Below are 15,986 nucleotides of genomic sequence, written 5' to 3'. Positions count from 1 at the left end.
TCGTTAAATGATTTGATTAATTTGACTAAATTTTATCTAACGGCTCTCAACTATCAATTTCACGTAAAGTCGATTGTACCTGAGTTTTCGTCTTATGATAATTATAGTGATTATGAAAAGTTGTTAAAATTAAAATTTTTTTTTAATTTTTTTATATTTTAATAATAGCTATAGTTTTTTTGACAATATTTTTTAAAAAAAGTTCTTAAATAATAAAAAAAATATTATTTTAATTTTAATAATACGTTTTAAAATATTATAAACATTGTAGTTACCGTAGTATCTATGCACTAAAATGATCTAATATATTAATATTATGATATATGATTACAGATGCATTCTTATTCATATTATACTGGTAATATTTCAGGGATAGTGCTCCTTATTTATTTGTATTTTCTTTATCATACTATATGGCTAAATGCCTAAATTTAAAACCAGCAAACAACGAAACGCGCTAACCAATGACTTGAGAACAGCACCAACGATTACTTCGACGACAACATGGGCTACAAGAAATCCTGTTGGAGCAAAATTAGGGCAATCAAGAATTGGGAGAGTCGTATACACTATGCATCTACCAGCTACCATATCAAGAAATAAATCACCATTGAGAGTCGAGTTTTCGACTGTAATGTTGAAGGATCCGATTTGATCCGTTATGGAATTGGCCATGTCGGTTAAATTTGTGCCTTGCCCGCATGACAAGGTTACATTCACACCAGCTGCGCCGCCGCTACTTCCGCCGTTGCAGGGCACCTGACCGCTAACTCGTACTTCTTGAATCAGAGTTGGAATTAGATCTTGAGCATGGCCTGTTGATGCTGCAGAAGCTAGCAGCAGCGCAATGAGAAGCAAGTATGGCGAAGAAGAAGCAGCAGCAGCATTACTTTTCATTATCATCGCCATGTATAAAACTGAAAGTGCTCAGTTATAGAGCAGTATGGAGTATGGACTTGGAGCTGTACGTATGCCGTTATTTATAGAGCATTCAATAGTTATTTATTTTTATAATCTTTTTAATAAAATTTATTGTTGGATTAAAATCTTTAGATCTCAACGATTATTGTCAATGGAATGAAATTTTCTGGTTACTATAATTAAGAAAATAAAAATATTCTTTTACAGTAACTAACAGTGAGAAAGTATTTAAATGTATTTTTTTGAGAAAATTCTACTCCCCTTTCGTGCAAGATGCTAAAATGATACTCCTTCTCCTCTATTTATAAAATGTACATTTCCCTCACTTATAATTTTTAAAGAAAAATTTTTTTTAATCCATTTTAATTTTTTTGTGTTAACTAATGTTAATTTTATCCATTTTTCAAAAAAAAAATATTTTTTACAAAAATACCCTTTAACAAAAATTATTTATTATCATTAAATTTTACTTACCAAAATATTCTTTAATAAATTATTTTTTTATTAATTAAATTATATTTTTATCAAAATATTTTTTAAAAAATTTAATAATTAAATTATTTTTTCTAAGATACCCTTCAATAATTTTTTAATTATTAAATTATAATTTTACCAAAATTTTTATTAACATTTTTTTATATTTTGTTATTAATTTTTCGATATCAATATATATTATTTTAATATTAAAAAAATCTTGATAGGATTATTTTTCAATATTAATATCAATATATATTAATTGTTATACATATTAACAATGGTCAGATTTGTTTATTTAATGTTAAAATAATATACATTGATATTAAAAAAATTAATAGTAAAATATAAAAAATGTTAACAAAAATTTTGATAAAATTATGGAAGGATATCTTAGAAAAAAATAATTTAATTATTAAATTTTTTTAAAAATATTTTGGTAAAAATACAATTTAATCAATAAAAAAATTATTAAAAAATATTTTGGTAAGCAAAATTTAATGACAAAAGAATAAAATTTTTGCTAAAGGGTATTTTTGTAAAAAATAATTTTTTTTCTTGAAAAATGGATAAAGTTAACATTAGTTAACACAAAAAATTTAAAATAGATTAAAGACGAGGTTTTCTAAAAATTATAAGGGAGAAAAATATACATTTTATAAATAGAGGGGAGGAGAATGTCATTTTAGCATCTCGTAGAAGAGGAGAGTGAAATTTTCTCTATTTTTTTATCGAAAAATAACAATAGAACAAATAAGAAAGAGAAAATAAAAAATAAAAAACTGCTTAATAAGTAAAATAGTCTCACTGAATGTAACTCTCAAATTCTTTTTAAAGTAACGAGAGCTCCACTTGGTGAGTATGAGTCCTCGTTGCTATCTTTATCATGATGTCTGCCACTTTGTTTGCATCTCTCAAGATCAACCAGAGGTCAACACGTCACTTTCAAGACCAGAGTTATCCTGAAATTATTGACAAGAATAAGGATATTTACACAATCTATTTTACAAATAACATCTCTTTAACCCAAGTCCCAGGCTAGAAGATATCATCTCCAAATAGCAAATAACTCTCCTTGCAGAAAATTACGACTCTCAATCATTTCCAAACAGCCTCGTTGCCAAATTCCATTCCAATCTCTGCTAACACAGACAAAACCAACACGATCATCAGTACTAGGATAACTTGCATCATAATTAATCTTAAAAGGACCCACCGAGGGGGGAATTCATGAGCCACTAATGATATAGGAGATAGAAACTCGTTGCAACTCAAAAAATTTCGAAGCTCCTTTTCCAAGGATAAAGTCATATTAGTCATCTTATTCAGGGGACAAGACTCGTGTGGATGAAAGATCTCAGTATTCCTGGAATGCCAAATTTACCAAAGACTAGAAAAGAATCTAAAAGGGCGCTCTTTGCTATGAAGGAAGAACTAGTTCATCAAATCCAAAAGTTGATTAGAAATATCCAAAGCCTGCCAAACTAGCTGAATTTTTGGACAATTCCGAATACAATGAACAATTTATTCCTGACCAGAAAAACATCACAGAGAGCTATCCGTCAGTGGGATATCTCTCCTGAAATGAAAAGCAGCAGTGGGCAGAGCCTTCCTAAGACAAAGCCAGGCCAAGAATTTATATTTTTTTGGAACAAACTGACACCAAAGCCAAAGTCAATTTCCCTGGTCCTCCCAAGCAAACTTCTTTTTACTGAGCCACAAGTAATCACTACGAGAGTCATAAACCTTTGACATCGCACTAGACCAAAACCATCCTACCACTGAACCTACTTGCACTTCCGGATTATAGGAAAGAATGTCGCCTTGCAAAAACTGGTTTAGAGGAGAATAGATATTTTGAAGGTATCACTGTCCAGATGACTAAAGATCTAAGATCCATATATCTGAATCAGAAATGTGAATATTATTCATCTTATGACAAAGTTGTCCCTCTTTTCTCCAATTAGAAAACCAAAAGTTCTGGTTTAGATCCCTAATGCACCAAACAAAATCATCCTTTAAGAGATCCCAAGTTTTACATATACTCTTCCAAACATAAGAGTCTGCCTCTCGAGACTGACTGAAATAGTCTCCGAGAGAGGAACAATATTTTTTTGCCAACAATTGAATCCATAACTTATTTGGATGATGAAAAAATTGCCAAACTAGTTTTTCAAGAAGAGTAACGTTAGCACAAAACGGATCTCGAATTCCCAAACTACCAAACTTTTTAGGGGTGACTAACACCTTCCAACTAACCAGATTCATGCATCTACCATCAGCTTGACCTTTCCAGAAAAAGCTCCACATGATAGATTCCATCTTATTGAATATCCCTTTAGAGAAAAAAGATACTTGCATGCGGTAAGAAAGAATCATAGCCACTGCTAAATTGATCAAACATAGTATTCCTGCCTTGTTAAGCAATATCCCTTTTCAGCTGGCCAGCCTCCCCCTGAATCTGGTCCAGAACATCATTGAACACTATTCGCGTCACCTGAGAGTGACTAAGGGTAACCCCTAGATACTTGCCCAAGTTTTGGACGAATCTGATGGATGATACCCTAATGAAATTTTCTTTCTTTGTCGCTGAGACATTCTTGGAGCATAGCGCTTTAAATTTTTTCATATTAACCTTCATCTCAGAGGCTCTGCAGAAGTTATCCAAAGCAACCATTATATTTTGAACTTGCCATTTTCAGCTTTATAGAAAAGAAGCAAATCATCGATGAACATCAAATGAGAAATTCTTGGACCCCCTCTAGAAACAGCAACCGGCTTCCACAAGCCCCTATCAACTTGATGATTAATAAAGTAGGGCAATCTCTCCATACATAACACAAATAGATATAGTGACATCGGGTCTCCTTTTCTGAGTTCCCAGCTAGGAGTGAAGCTATTTAATCTCTCGTCATTCCTCAGGATAGACAACGAAGAAGCAGTGACACAACGCATAATCAGATTGATTGTAGTGTAAGAAAAGCCAAAACTCACAACTCACAAAGGTATGTTTCAGAAATCTCGTCCAATCAACTCTATCATAGACTTTTTTCAGATTAATCTTAAAGGCCAAAGTGCCTTTCTTGGACTTCATTTTCTTCATGAAGTGGAGAACCTCTTGCGTAATAATGATGTTGTCAGGGGTTCTTCTTCCTAGAATAAAACTTTTTTGAAGGGGCCCAACAATGTCTGTGAGATGAGGATGAAGTCTATTGACCAGGACCTTCATTATAACTTTGTAAACTACATTACAGAGATTGATATGTCTGAAATCCTTCATGGAAATAAGGATTTCTACCTTCGGAATAAGAATCAAGAGAATTTTCATCATTCTAGATCAATATCCATACCAGAGAATGCTTGACTAACCATAGTCCAAACATCAAAATCAATAATCTCCTAATATTCTTTGAAGAAAAAAGCCGGAAACTCATCGGTACCCGACGCCTTAAAAGAATGCGTACTAAAAATAGCCAACTTAACTTCCTCCAATGTAACTGGCACTACAAGGTTACAACATGCGTCCTCATTCAAGGAAAGAAGTGGCACTTCACCAAGACATCCCAAATCCGCATCCTCTGATTAGTGGAATAAGCTTTTAAAAAAGGACTCAACTTCCCTAAAAAGGACATCTGGATTTGTTTTCCACACCCCAATCTGGAGAAAGAGACCATGAATTTTGTTATGCTTCCTTTACACTAGAGTCTGAACATGAAAGAAATTGGTATTTCTATACCCGAATTTTACCCACTGCTCTCTAGATTTCTAAAACCACAGAAGTTCCTCTTGCACAAGAGTGCTATTGTAATCCTCAATCAACTGTCGCTCTTTTTTTTCGGATAGAAGAATCTTCCATCGCTTCCAGCCGCTTCTGTAGAAAATTAATTTGGCGCTCCAACTCGCTTTTTCTAACAAAAATATTGCCGAACACTTTAGAATTAACTTCTAGAGAGTTCTTCTGCACTTCCAAAAGCTTTTCATGCACCTTTCTATAGCCAGACCACCATGATTGAGTCATAATATCTCTATACCCCGGATGGGTAGTCTAAGCCGCAATAAACTGGAAAGGTCTATTCCCCTTTCGGCTAGGGCTTTCCTTTACAGCGAACTAGGATGTGACAATGATCAGACTGAAGTCTATTTAGTATTTTTGCATAAGCCTCAAGAAATAGAGATAACTATCCACTATTGACACAAATCCGGTCAAACTTTTTCACCACCTCAACATAATTTTTCACCCTTCTGTACCAAGAAAATTGTCTCGGTAGTCTTTAAGTCAAATAGATTGCTATCCCCTAATGAGGCAGCAAACCAATCTGCGCGTCGACTCAAAAAAAGACAACTCTTAGATTCATGAGAGAAGAAGACTTCATTAAAATCACCAAGAATGATTCATGGCCCACGAAAAGATGAAGACTAAGTCACAAGATAATTCCACAAAAGAACTCTGGTATTAAAATGAGGACTACCATAAATACCACTACACCTCTAAATTACATTATTTAACTGAACTTCCACTGTAACACACTGATCAAAAGCATCTACCCACTTGTAGCAAGCATCCGGTATTGTAGAAAGGAATTAGATACCCCCTTATGCCCTGTTGCTTCCACTATACCAATAGAATGATAACCAAGCCTTTTTCTGAACAGTTTCAAGTGTTGAAAATGACAATGAGTTTCACCCACAATAAAAAAGATAGGTTTAAATTTCCTAACAAACTTTTTGCGATTCACCCTGGCTAACTTATTAGATGCACCCCTAATGTTCCAAACTATTATACTTAAACTACCCATAATATAAAAATAGAATAATAGAACAGCAGTGAATATAAAATTAGTTCACCAACCTCAAGACGTAAATTACAGGACAGACTCCTTTATCTCTGCCTTCCCTCGTTGCATCATTTGACATCGAGATTTTCATCCTGGTGGTACTGCTGCTGTAGCAACCTTCGCGGAAGTATCCACTACCGTGATTTCATTCTACTCCGTTGGCGAACTCTGCAAGGATGGCAGTCTTGACCGTTTTCAGAGGAAGGAGCCGCGGGGCGCTGGGGTCTAGTGAGAACGCATCTCCATTCCTCACACGCTACCCACGCTGTTGGAGAATGGTTTGAGATCTGATCTTAGCTCGTGAAGAAGCAGACCCGTCAACAAGAGGAGCATGTAACATGGGCCTTACTCTTCTATCCAAACCTTTACTTGAGTATTCCCTTCATTGGGCCTTAAAAATTTGCTTTTGGCCCAACTTATATTTTTTCTTCCTTAATACTTGCTCCAATCCCAACCCACCTCTTCATTCCTGCATGCCTCTTCAACGTGAACCTCATGCAACTTATCATCCCATGAATCATCATTCATATTAAGTGCTTGTTTAGACGCCATTAAATCGATAAAAAAGATCTTTTTATTTTTTAATGTGTTTGAAAAATTTCTAATAGTAAAAATAAAAGCACTAGAAAAATTAAAAAAAAAATCTTTTTTTTCTTAAATAAAAGATGTTTTTCACATAATAAATGAACAAAAAAAATACTTTTATCTTATTTTACCTAAACATAATTGATAGATAAAAAGATCTTTTTACAGAGATATCCAAATATAAAATCACTTTTACTTTTCTAAAAAATCTTTTAAAAAAATATCATTTTTAAAAAAAATTGAGATTAGTGTCCAAACAACCCCTAAGTCCGTGATCCTCGCCAACAACCATGCCTATCACAACATCATCTGCTGCATTTTATTTTTGAATTTTTTTATCATTAATTGGCTTTGACTTTTTACTAACCTTGGTCTTGGCAGTGCCAAGATCGACACCCTTCCCTTCCGTGGTGATTCTACCTAAGCATTGTGCCTTATCATGGCCATAACGTGCACAAGAAGCACATATCAGATTTAGACGATCATACTCCACTGCATGAGTTATCCCTTTCACAATAATATTCTTGATCACTAGCAATTCCAGATTTATTTGAACACATTGATGAGCGGATAATTTATACGCTTTTTGGCATTGTTTTTACATAGTTTTTAGTATGATTTGATTAGTTTTTAGTATATTTTTATTAGTTTTTAAATAAAAATCACATTTCTGGATTTTACTATGAGTTTGTGTATTTTTCTATGATTTCAGATATTTTCTGACTGAAATTGAGGGACTTGAGCAAAAATCAAATTCAGAGGCTGAAGAAGGACTGCAGATGCTGTTGGATTCTGACCTCCCTGCACTCAAAATAGATTTTCTGGAGCTACAGAAATCCAAATGGCGCGCTCCTAATTGAGTTGGAAAGTAGACATCCAGGGCTTTCCAGAAATATATAATAGTTCATACTTTGCCAGAGTTTAGACAACGCAAACTGGCGTTCAACGCCAGCTTTCTGCCCTATTCTGGAGTTAAACGCCATAAACAGGCTGCAAAGCAGAGTTAAACGCCAGAAACAGGTTACAAACTGGTGTTTAACTCCAAGGAAGACCTCTACATGTGAAAGCTTCAATGCTCAGCCCAAGCACACACCAAGTGGGCCCGGAAGTAGATTTCTGCATTATTTACTTATCTCTGTAAACCCTAGTAACTAGTTTAGTATAAATAGGACTTTTTACTAGTGTATTTAGAGGAATCTTGGGATTATCTTTTGATCATTTGATCACGTTTAGGGGCTTGGCCATTCGGCCATGCCTGGACCTTCATCACTTATGTATTTTCAACGGTAGAGTTTCTACACACCATAGATTAAGGTGTGGAGCTCTGATGTTCCTCATGAATTAATGCAAAGTACTATTATTTTTCTATTCAATTCAAGCCTATTTCTTCTCTAAGATATTCATTCGCACACAAGAACATGATGAATGTGATGATTATGTGACGCTCATCGTCATTCACACTTATAAACGCGTGCCTGACAAACACTTCCGTTCTACATGTAAACAAGCTTGAATGTGTATCTCTTAACCTTCTGATCTACGATCAGAGTTTTCGTGGTATAGGCTAGAATTATTGGTGGCCATTCTTGAGATTCGGAAAGTCTAAACCTTGTCTGTGGTATTCCGAGTAGGATCTGGGAAGGGATGGCTGCGACGAGCTTCAAACTCGCGAGTGCTGGGCGTAGTGACAGACGCAAAAGGATTACTGGATCCTATTTCAGCATGATCGAGAACCAATAGATGATTAGCCGTGCGGTGACAGCACATTTTGGACCATTTTCACTGAGAGGACGGGATGTAGCCATTGACAACGGTGATGCCCAACATACAGCTTGCCATGGAAAGGAGTATGAAGGATTGGATGAAAGCAGTAGGAAAGCGGAGATTCAGAAGGAACTAAGCATCTCTATACGCTTATCTGAAATTCTCACCAATGAATTACATAAGTATCTCAATCTTTATTTTACGTTTTATTTATCTTTTAATTATTAAAACTCTATAACCATTTGAATCCGCCTGACTGAGATTTACAAGGTGACCATAGATTGCTTCAAGCCGACAATCTCTGTGGGATCGACCCTTACTCACGTAAGGTTTATTACTTGGACGACCCAGTGCACTTGCTGGTTAGTTGTGCGAAGTTGTGACAAAGAATTAAGATTATGAACGTGCGTACTAAGTTTTTGGCACCGTTACCAAGGAATGAACGATCATGATTTCGTGCACCAAGTTTTTGGCGCCGTTGCCGGGGATTGTTTGAGTTTGGACAACTGACGGTTCATCTTGTTGCTTAGATTAGTTAATTTTATTTTAATTTTAAGTTTTTGTTTTTATTCTTTTTATTTTCGAAAAATTTTCAAAAAAAATAATAATAAATTATTCTCTGTTCTTCAAAATTTTTAAGAAGGAATTCTAGAGTTTTTTCATGATCTGTTGAAGCCTGGCTGGCTGTCAAGCCATGTCTAAATTTTTGGACTGAGGCCTCCACTTATCATGGCAAGAGCCCTTGGACTCTCATCTAATCAGCTGTTATATGCCTGATTTGTATCTGCTGAAGCTTGGCTGGCCATTGGCCATGTCTAGTGTTTTAGACCGGAGCTTTCACTGAAAGCTTGGCTGGCTAGTAAGCCATGTCTAATTCCTGGACCGGAGCTTTAGACTAAAATTGCATAATTCCTGGAATTCTCATTAAAAATTTTGAAATCCTTTTTTTCTTTTTGCAATTAATTTTTGAAAAAAAAATTCAAAAAATTTTTAAAACTATAAAACCAAAAATAATTTTGTGTTTCTTGTTTAAGTCTTGTGTCAATTTTTAAGTTTGGTGTCAATTGTATCTTTTTAATTGTTCTTTAATTTTCGAAACTCATGCATGGTGTTCTTTATAATCTTCAAGTTGTTCTTGATGATTTGCTTTGTTTGATCTTTGCATTTTTATGTTTTGTGTCTTTTCTTATTTTTCATATGTATTTTCAATTTGTTAGTGTCTAAAGTTTGAAAATTTCTAAGTTTGGTATCTTGCATGTTTTTCTTTTCTTAAAAATTTTCAAAAATAAGTTCTTGGTGTTCATCTTGACATTCAAGGTGTTCTTGGTGTTCATCTTGACATTCAAAGTGTTCTTGCATGCATCATGTGTTTTGATCTTGAATTCTCATGTTTTGAGTCTTTTCATTGTTTTTCTCTTGCATCATTAAAAATTCAAAAATAAAAAAAATATATTTCCCTTTTCTTCTCATAAAATTCGAATATTTGAGTTGACTTTTTCAAAAAATTTTAAAATCTAGTTGTTTCTTATGAGTCAAATCAAATTTTCAATTTAAAAATTCTATCTTTTTCAAATCTTTTTCAAAAATCAAATCTTTTTCATTTTTTCCTTCATATTTTCGAAAATTTCAAATTGATTTTCAAAAATCTTTTTCTTATTTTGTTTCATAATTTCAAAATCTTTACTAACAATTAATGTGATTGATTCAAAAATTTTAAAGTTTGTTACTTGCCTATTAAGAAAGGTTCAATCTTTAAATTTTAAATTCATATCTTTTAGTTTCTTGTTAGGCAAGTAATCAATTTTAATTTCCAAAATCAAATCTTTTTAAATTTCTTTTTCAAATTTTTTTTCAAAATAAATTTCAATCACATCTTTTTTAAAATCAATTTCAAAATCTTTTCTAACTTCTTACCTAACTTCTTATCTTTTCAAAATTGATTTTCAAATCTTTTTTTCAATTAATCTTATCTTGTTTGATTCTTATCTTTTTCAAAACTACCTAACTAATTCTCTCTCTCTAATTTTCGAAAATTACTAACCTCTTTTTCAAAATTTCTTTTTAATTAACTAATTGTTTTAAATTTTAATTTAATTTAATTTCGTTTTTCTTCTTAAAATTTTTGAATTTTAACTGTAATTTTTATTTTTATTTTATTTAATTTTCGAATTCTTTCATCTCTCATCTCCTTCTAATTATTTATTTATTTACTAACACCCCTCTTTCACTCAAAAATTCGAACCCACTCTTCTCCTCTGTGTTCGAATTCTTATCTTTTCCTTCTTCCATTCTTTTTTTCTTATACCTACATAAGGAATCTCTATACTGTGACATAGAGGATTCCATATTTTCTTTCCTGTTCTCTTCTTTTTCATATGATCAGAAACAAGGATAAGAACATTCTTGTTGAAGCTAATCCGGAACCTGAAAGGACTCTGAAGAGGAAGCTAAGGGAAGCTAAAGCACAACTCTCTGGAGAAAATCTAACAAAAATTTTCGAAAAAGTAGACATGGCCGAAAATAATAATAATGGTGGAGATGCAAGGAGGATGCTTGGTGACTTTACTGCACCAAACTCCAACTTACATGGAAGAAGCATCTCAATCCCTGCCATTGGAGCAAACAATTTTGAGCTAAAACCTCAATTAGTTTCTCTGATGCAACAGAATTGCAAGTTTCATAGACTTCCATCAGAAGATCCTTTTCAGTTCTTAACTGAATTCTTGCAGATCTGTGATACTGTTAAGACCAATGGGGTTGATCCCGAGGTCTACAGGCTTATGCTTTTCCCATTTGCTGTAAGAGACAGAGCTAGAATATGGTTGGACTCTCAACCTAAAGATAGCCTAAACTCTTGGGAAAAGCTGGTCACGGCCTTCTTAGCCAAGTTCTTTCCTCCTCAAAAGCTTAGCAAGCTTAGAGTGGATGTACAAACCTTCAAACAGAAAGAAGGTGAATCCCTCTATGAAGCTTGGGAGAGATACAAGTAACTGACCAAAAAGTGTCCTTCTGACATGCTTTCAGAATGGACCATCCTGGATATATTCCATGATGGTCTGTCTGAATTATCTAAGATGTCATTGGACCATTCTGCAGGTGGATCCATTCACCTAAAGAAAATGCCTGCAGAAGCTCAGGAACTCATTGACATGGTTGCAAATAACCAGTTCATGTACACTTCTGAAAGGAATCCTATGAGTAATGGGACGCCTCAGAGGAAGGGAGTTCTTGAAATTAATACTCTGAATGCTATATTGGCTCAGAATAAAATATTGACTCAGTAAGTCAATATGATTTCTCAGAGTCTGAATGGATTGCAAGCTGCATCCAACAGTACTCAAGAGGCATCTTCTGAAGAATAAGCTTATGATCCTGAGAACCCTGCAATAGCAGAGGTGAATTACATGGGGAACCCTATGGAAATACCTATAATTCCTCATGGAGAAATCATCCAAATTTCTCATAGAAGGATCAACAAAAGCCTCAACAAGGCTTTAATAATGGTGGAAGAAACAGGTTTAGCAATAGCAAGCCTTTTCCATCATCATCTCAGCAACAGACAGAGAATTCTGAGCAGAGTCCATCTAGCTTAGCAAATATAGTCTCTGATCTATCTAAGGCCACTCTAAGTTTCATGAATGAAACAAGGTCCTCCATTAGAAATCTGGAGGCACAAGTGGGCCAGCTGAGTAAAAGGGTCACTGAAACTCCTCCTAGTACTCTCCCAAGCAATACAGAAGAGAATCCAAAAAGAGAGTGCAAGGCCATTACCTTACTTGGTGTGGCCGAACCCAGAGAGGAGGAGAAGGACGTGAATCCTAGTGAGGAAGACCTCCTGGGACGTCCATTGACCTATAAGGAGTTTCCCTTTGAGGAACCAAAGGAATCTGAGGCTCATCTAGAGACCATAGAGATTCCATTCAACCTGCTTCTGCCCTTCATGAGCTCTGATGAGTATTCTTCCTCTGAAGAGGATGAAGACATTACTGAAGAGCAAGTTGCTAAATACCTTGGTGCAATTATGAAGCTGAATGCCAAATTATTTGGTAATGAGACTTGAGAAGATGAACCTCCCTTGCTCACCAATGAACTGAATGCATTGGATAGGCAGAAATTACCTCAAAAGAAACAAGATCCTGGTAAATTCTTAATACCCTGTATCATAGGCACCATAACCTTTGAGAAGGCTCTGTGTGACCTGGGGTCAGGCATTAAGCTTATGCCACTCTCTGTAATGGAGAAACTGGAAATCTTTGAGGTACAAGCTGCAAGAATCTCACTAGAGATGGCAGACAATTCAATAAAACAGGCTTATGGATTAGTAGAGGACTTGTTAGTAAAGATTGAAGGCCTTTACATCCCTGCTGATTTCATAATCCTAGACACTGGGAAGGATGAGGATGAATCCATCATCCTTGGAAGACCCTTCCTAGCCACAGCAAAAGCTGTGATTGATGTGGACAGAGGAGAGTTGGTCCTTCAACTAAATGAGGATAACCTTGTGTTTAAAACTCAAGGATCTCCTTCTGTAACCATGGAGAGGAAGCATGAAAAGCTTCTCTCACTACAGAGTCAACCAAAGCCCCCACAGTCAAACTCTAAGTTTGGTGTTGAACCCCCACATTCAAACTCTAAGTTTGGTGTTGGGAGGTCCCAACAATGCTCTGATCATCCGTGAGGCTCCATGAGAGCTCACTATCAAGCTATTGACATTAAAGAAGCGCTTGTTGAGAGACAACCCAATGTTATTTAATTCTATCTATTTATTTTCTATTGTTATTTTATGTTTTTTTTAGGTTGATGATTATGTGGAGTCACAAAAACTACTGAAAAATAAAAAAACAGAATGAAAAACAGCATTAAAAATAGCTCACCCTGGAGGAAGAGCTTACTGGCGTTTAACGCCAGAAAGAAGCATCAAGCTAGCGTTAAACGCCAGAAACAAGCACCAGACTGGCGTTTAACACAAGAACAGAGCATGGAAGTGGCGTTAAACGCCAGAAACAAGCAGCAAGCTGGCGTTTAACGTCAGACTTGCATTCTAAGGGCGTTTTGCACGCCTACTTGGAGCAGGGATGTTAAATCCTTGACCCCTCTGGATCTGTGGACCCCACAGGATCCCCACCTATCCCACCTCCTCTTCTCTCCTCTTCACACCTTTTCATAACTCTCTTCCCCAAATACCCTTCACCAATCACCTCCATACCTCTTCCCTATATAAACCCCTCAACACTACTCCATTTTCACACATTACAACTACCATTTCTCCCCCTTGGCCGAATACACACTTTTCCCTCCATCTCCTCCATTTTCTTCTTCTTCCACTACTTTCTTTCTTCTTTTGCTCGGGGACGAGCAAACCTTTTAAGTTTGGTGTGGTAAAAGCATTGCTTTTTGTTTTTCCATAACCATTAATGGCACCTAAGGCCAGAGAAACCTCAAGAAAGAGGAAAGGGAAGGCAATTGCTTCTACCTCTGAGTCATGGGAGATGGAGAGATTCATCTCAAAGGTCCATCAAGACCACTTCTATGAAGTTGTGGCCAAGAAAAAGGCGATCCCTGAGGTCCCTTTTAAGCTCAAAAAGAGCGAATATCCGGAGATCCGACAAGAGATTAGAAGAAGAGGATGAGAAGTTCTCTCTAATCCTATTCAACAAGTCGGGATCTTAATGGTTCAAGAGTTCTATGCAAACGCATGGATCACTAGGAACCTTGATCAAAGTAGGAACCCAAATCCAAAGAATTGGCTTACAATGATTCGGGGGAAATACTTAGATTTCAGTTCGGAAAATGTAAGGTTGGTGTTCAACTTGCCAATGATGCAAGAAAACGCACGCCCCTACATTAGAAGGGTCAACTTTGATCAAAGGTTGGACCAAGTCCTCATGGACATATGTATGGAAGGAGCTCAATGGAAAGTTGACTCAAGAGGCAAGCCGGTTCAATTGAGAAGACCGGACCTTAAGCCTGTAGCTAGAGGATGGTTGGAGTTCATCCAACGCTCAATTATTCCTACTAGCAACCGGTCTGAAATTACTGTAGACCGGGCTATCATGATCCATAGTATCATGATTGGGGAGGAAGTGGAAGTTCATGAGATTATACCTCAAGAACTCTACAAGGTGGCTGACAAGTCCTCCACTTTGGCAAGGTTAGCCTTTCCTCACCTCATTTGTCACCTCTGCAATTCAGTTGGAATTGACATAAAGGGAGACATCCTCATTGATGAGGACAAGCCCATCATTAAGAAAAGGATGGAGCAAACAAGAGATCATGGACCTCAACAAGAGCATGAGGAAATTCCTCACCATGAAATCCCTGAGATGCCTCAAGGGATGCACTTCCCTCCACAAAACTATTGGGAGCAAATCAACACTTCCCTAGGAGAATTAAGTTCCAACATGGGACAACTAAGGATGGAGCACCAAGAGCACTCCATCATCCTCCATGAGATTAGAGAAGATCAAAAAGCTATGAGGGAGGAGCAACAAAGACAAGGAAGAGACATAGAGGAGCTCAAGAACACCGATGGTTCTTCAAGAGGAAGAAGACGCCACCCTCACTAAGGTGGACCCGTTCCTTAATCTCCTTGTTCTTATTTTTCTGTTTTTTGTTTACTATGCTTTATGTTTATTTATGTTTGTGTCTTTATTACATGATCATTAGTGTTTAAGTGTCTATGTCTTAAAGCTATAAATGTCCTATGAATCCATCACCTCTCTTAAATGAAAATTGTTCTAAAAACAAAAGAACAAGAAGTACATGGTTTCGAATTCATCCTTGAAATTAGTTTAATTATTTTGATGTGGTGACAATACTTTTTGTTTTCTGAATGAATGCTTGAACAGTGCATATGTCTTTTGATATTGTTGTTTATGAATGTTAAATATGTTGGCGCTTGAAAGAATGATGAAAAGGAGAAATATATTTGATAATCTGAAAAATCATAAAAATGATTCTTGAAGCAAGAAAAAGCAGTGAAGAACAAAGCTTGCAAAAAAATGCGAAAAAAAAGAGAAAAAAATTGGCAAAAAAAAATAATAATAAAGAAAAAGAAAAAGCAAGCAGAAAAAGCCAAAAGCTCTTAAAACCAAAAGGCAAGAGCAAAAAGCCAGTAACCCTTTAAGCCAAAAGGCAAGGGTAAAAGGGATCCAAGGCTTTGAGCATCAGTGGATAGGAGGGCCCAAAGGAATAAAATCCTGGCCTAAGCGGCTAAACCAAGCTGTCCCTAACCATGTGCTTGTGGCGTGAAGGTGTCAAGTGAAAACTTGAGACTGAGCGGTTAAAGTCGAGGTCCAAAGTAAAAACAGAGTGTGCTTAAGAACCCTAGACACCTCTAATTGGGGACTCTAGCAAAGCTGAGTCATAATCTGAAAAGGTTCACCTAGTTATGTGTATGTGGCATTT

At 35.8% G+C, this 15,986-nt stretch overlaps 1 non-coding gene across 1 annotated transcript; it reads right to left on the bottom strand.

The window, feature by feature from the left end:
- Positions 1-11,491: 11,491 nt before the first annotated feature.
- LOC112760615 (small nucleolar RNA R71) lies at positions 11,492-11,599 on the bottom strand. The gene has a single exon (XR_003181047.1). It is a non-coding gene; the product is annotated as a small nucleolar RNA R71 (small nucleolar RNA).
- Positions 11,600-15,986: the final 4,387 nt, after the last annotated feature.

The sequence above is a fragment of the Arachis hypogaea genome, chromosome 16 (genome assembly GCF_003086295.3).
Source record: "Arachis hypogaea cultivar Tifrunner chromosome 16, arahy.Tifrunner.gnm2.J5K5, whole genome shotgun sequence".
Taxonomy (NCBI): Eukaryota; Viridiplantae; Streptophyta; class Magnoliopsida; order Fabales; family Fabaceae; genus Arachis; species Arachis hypogaea.
This window is presented reverse-complemented; position numbering and strand designations above follow the sequence as displayed.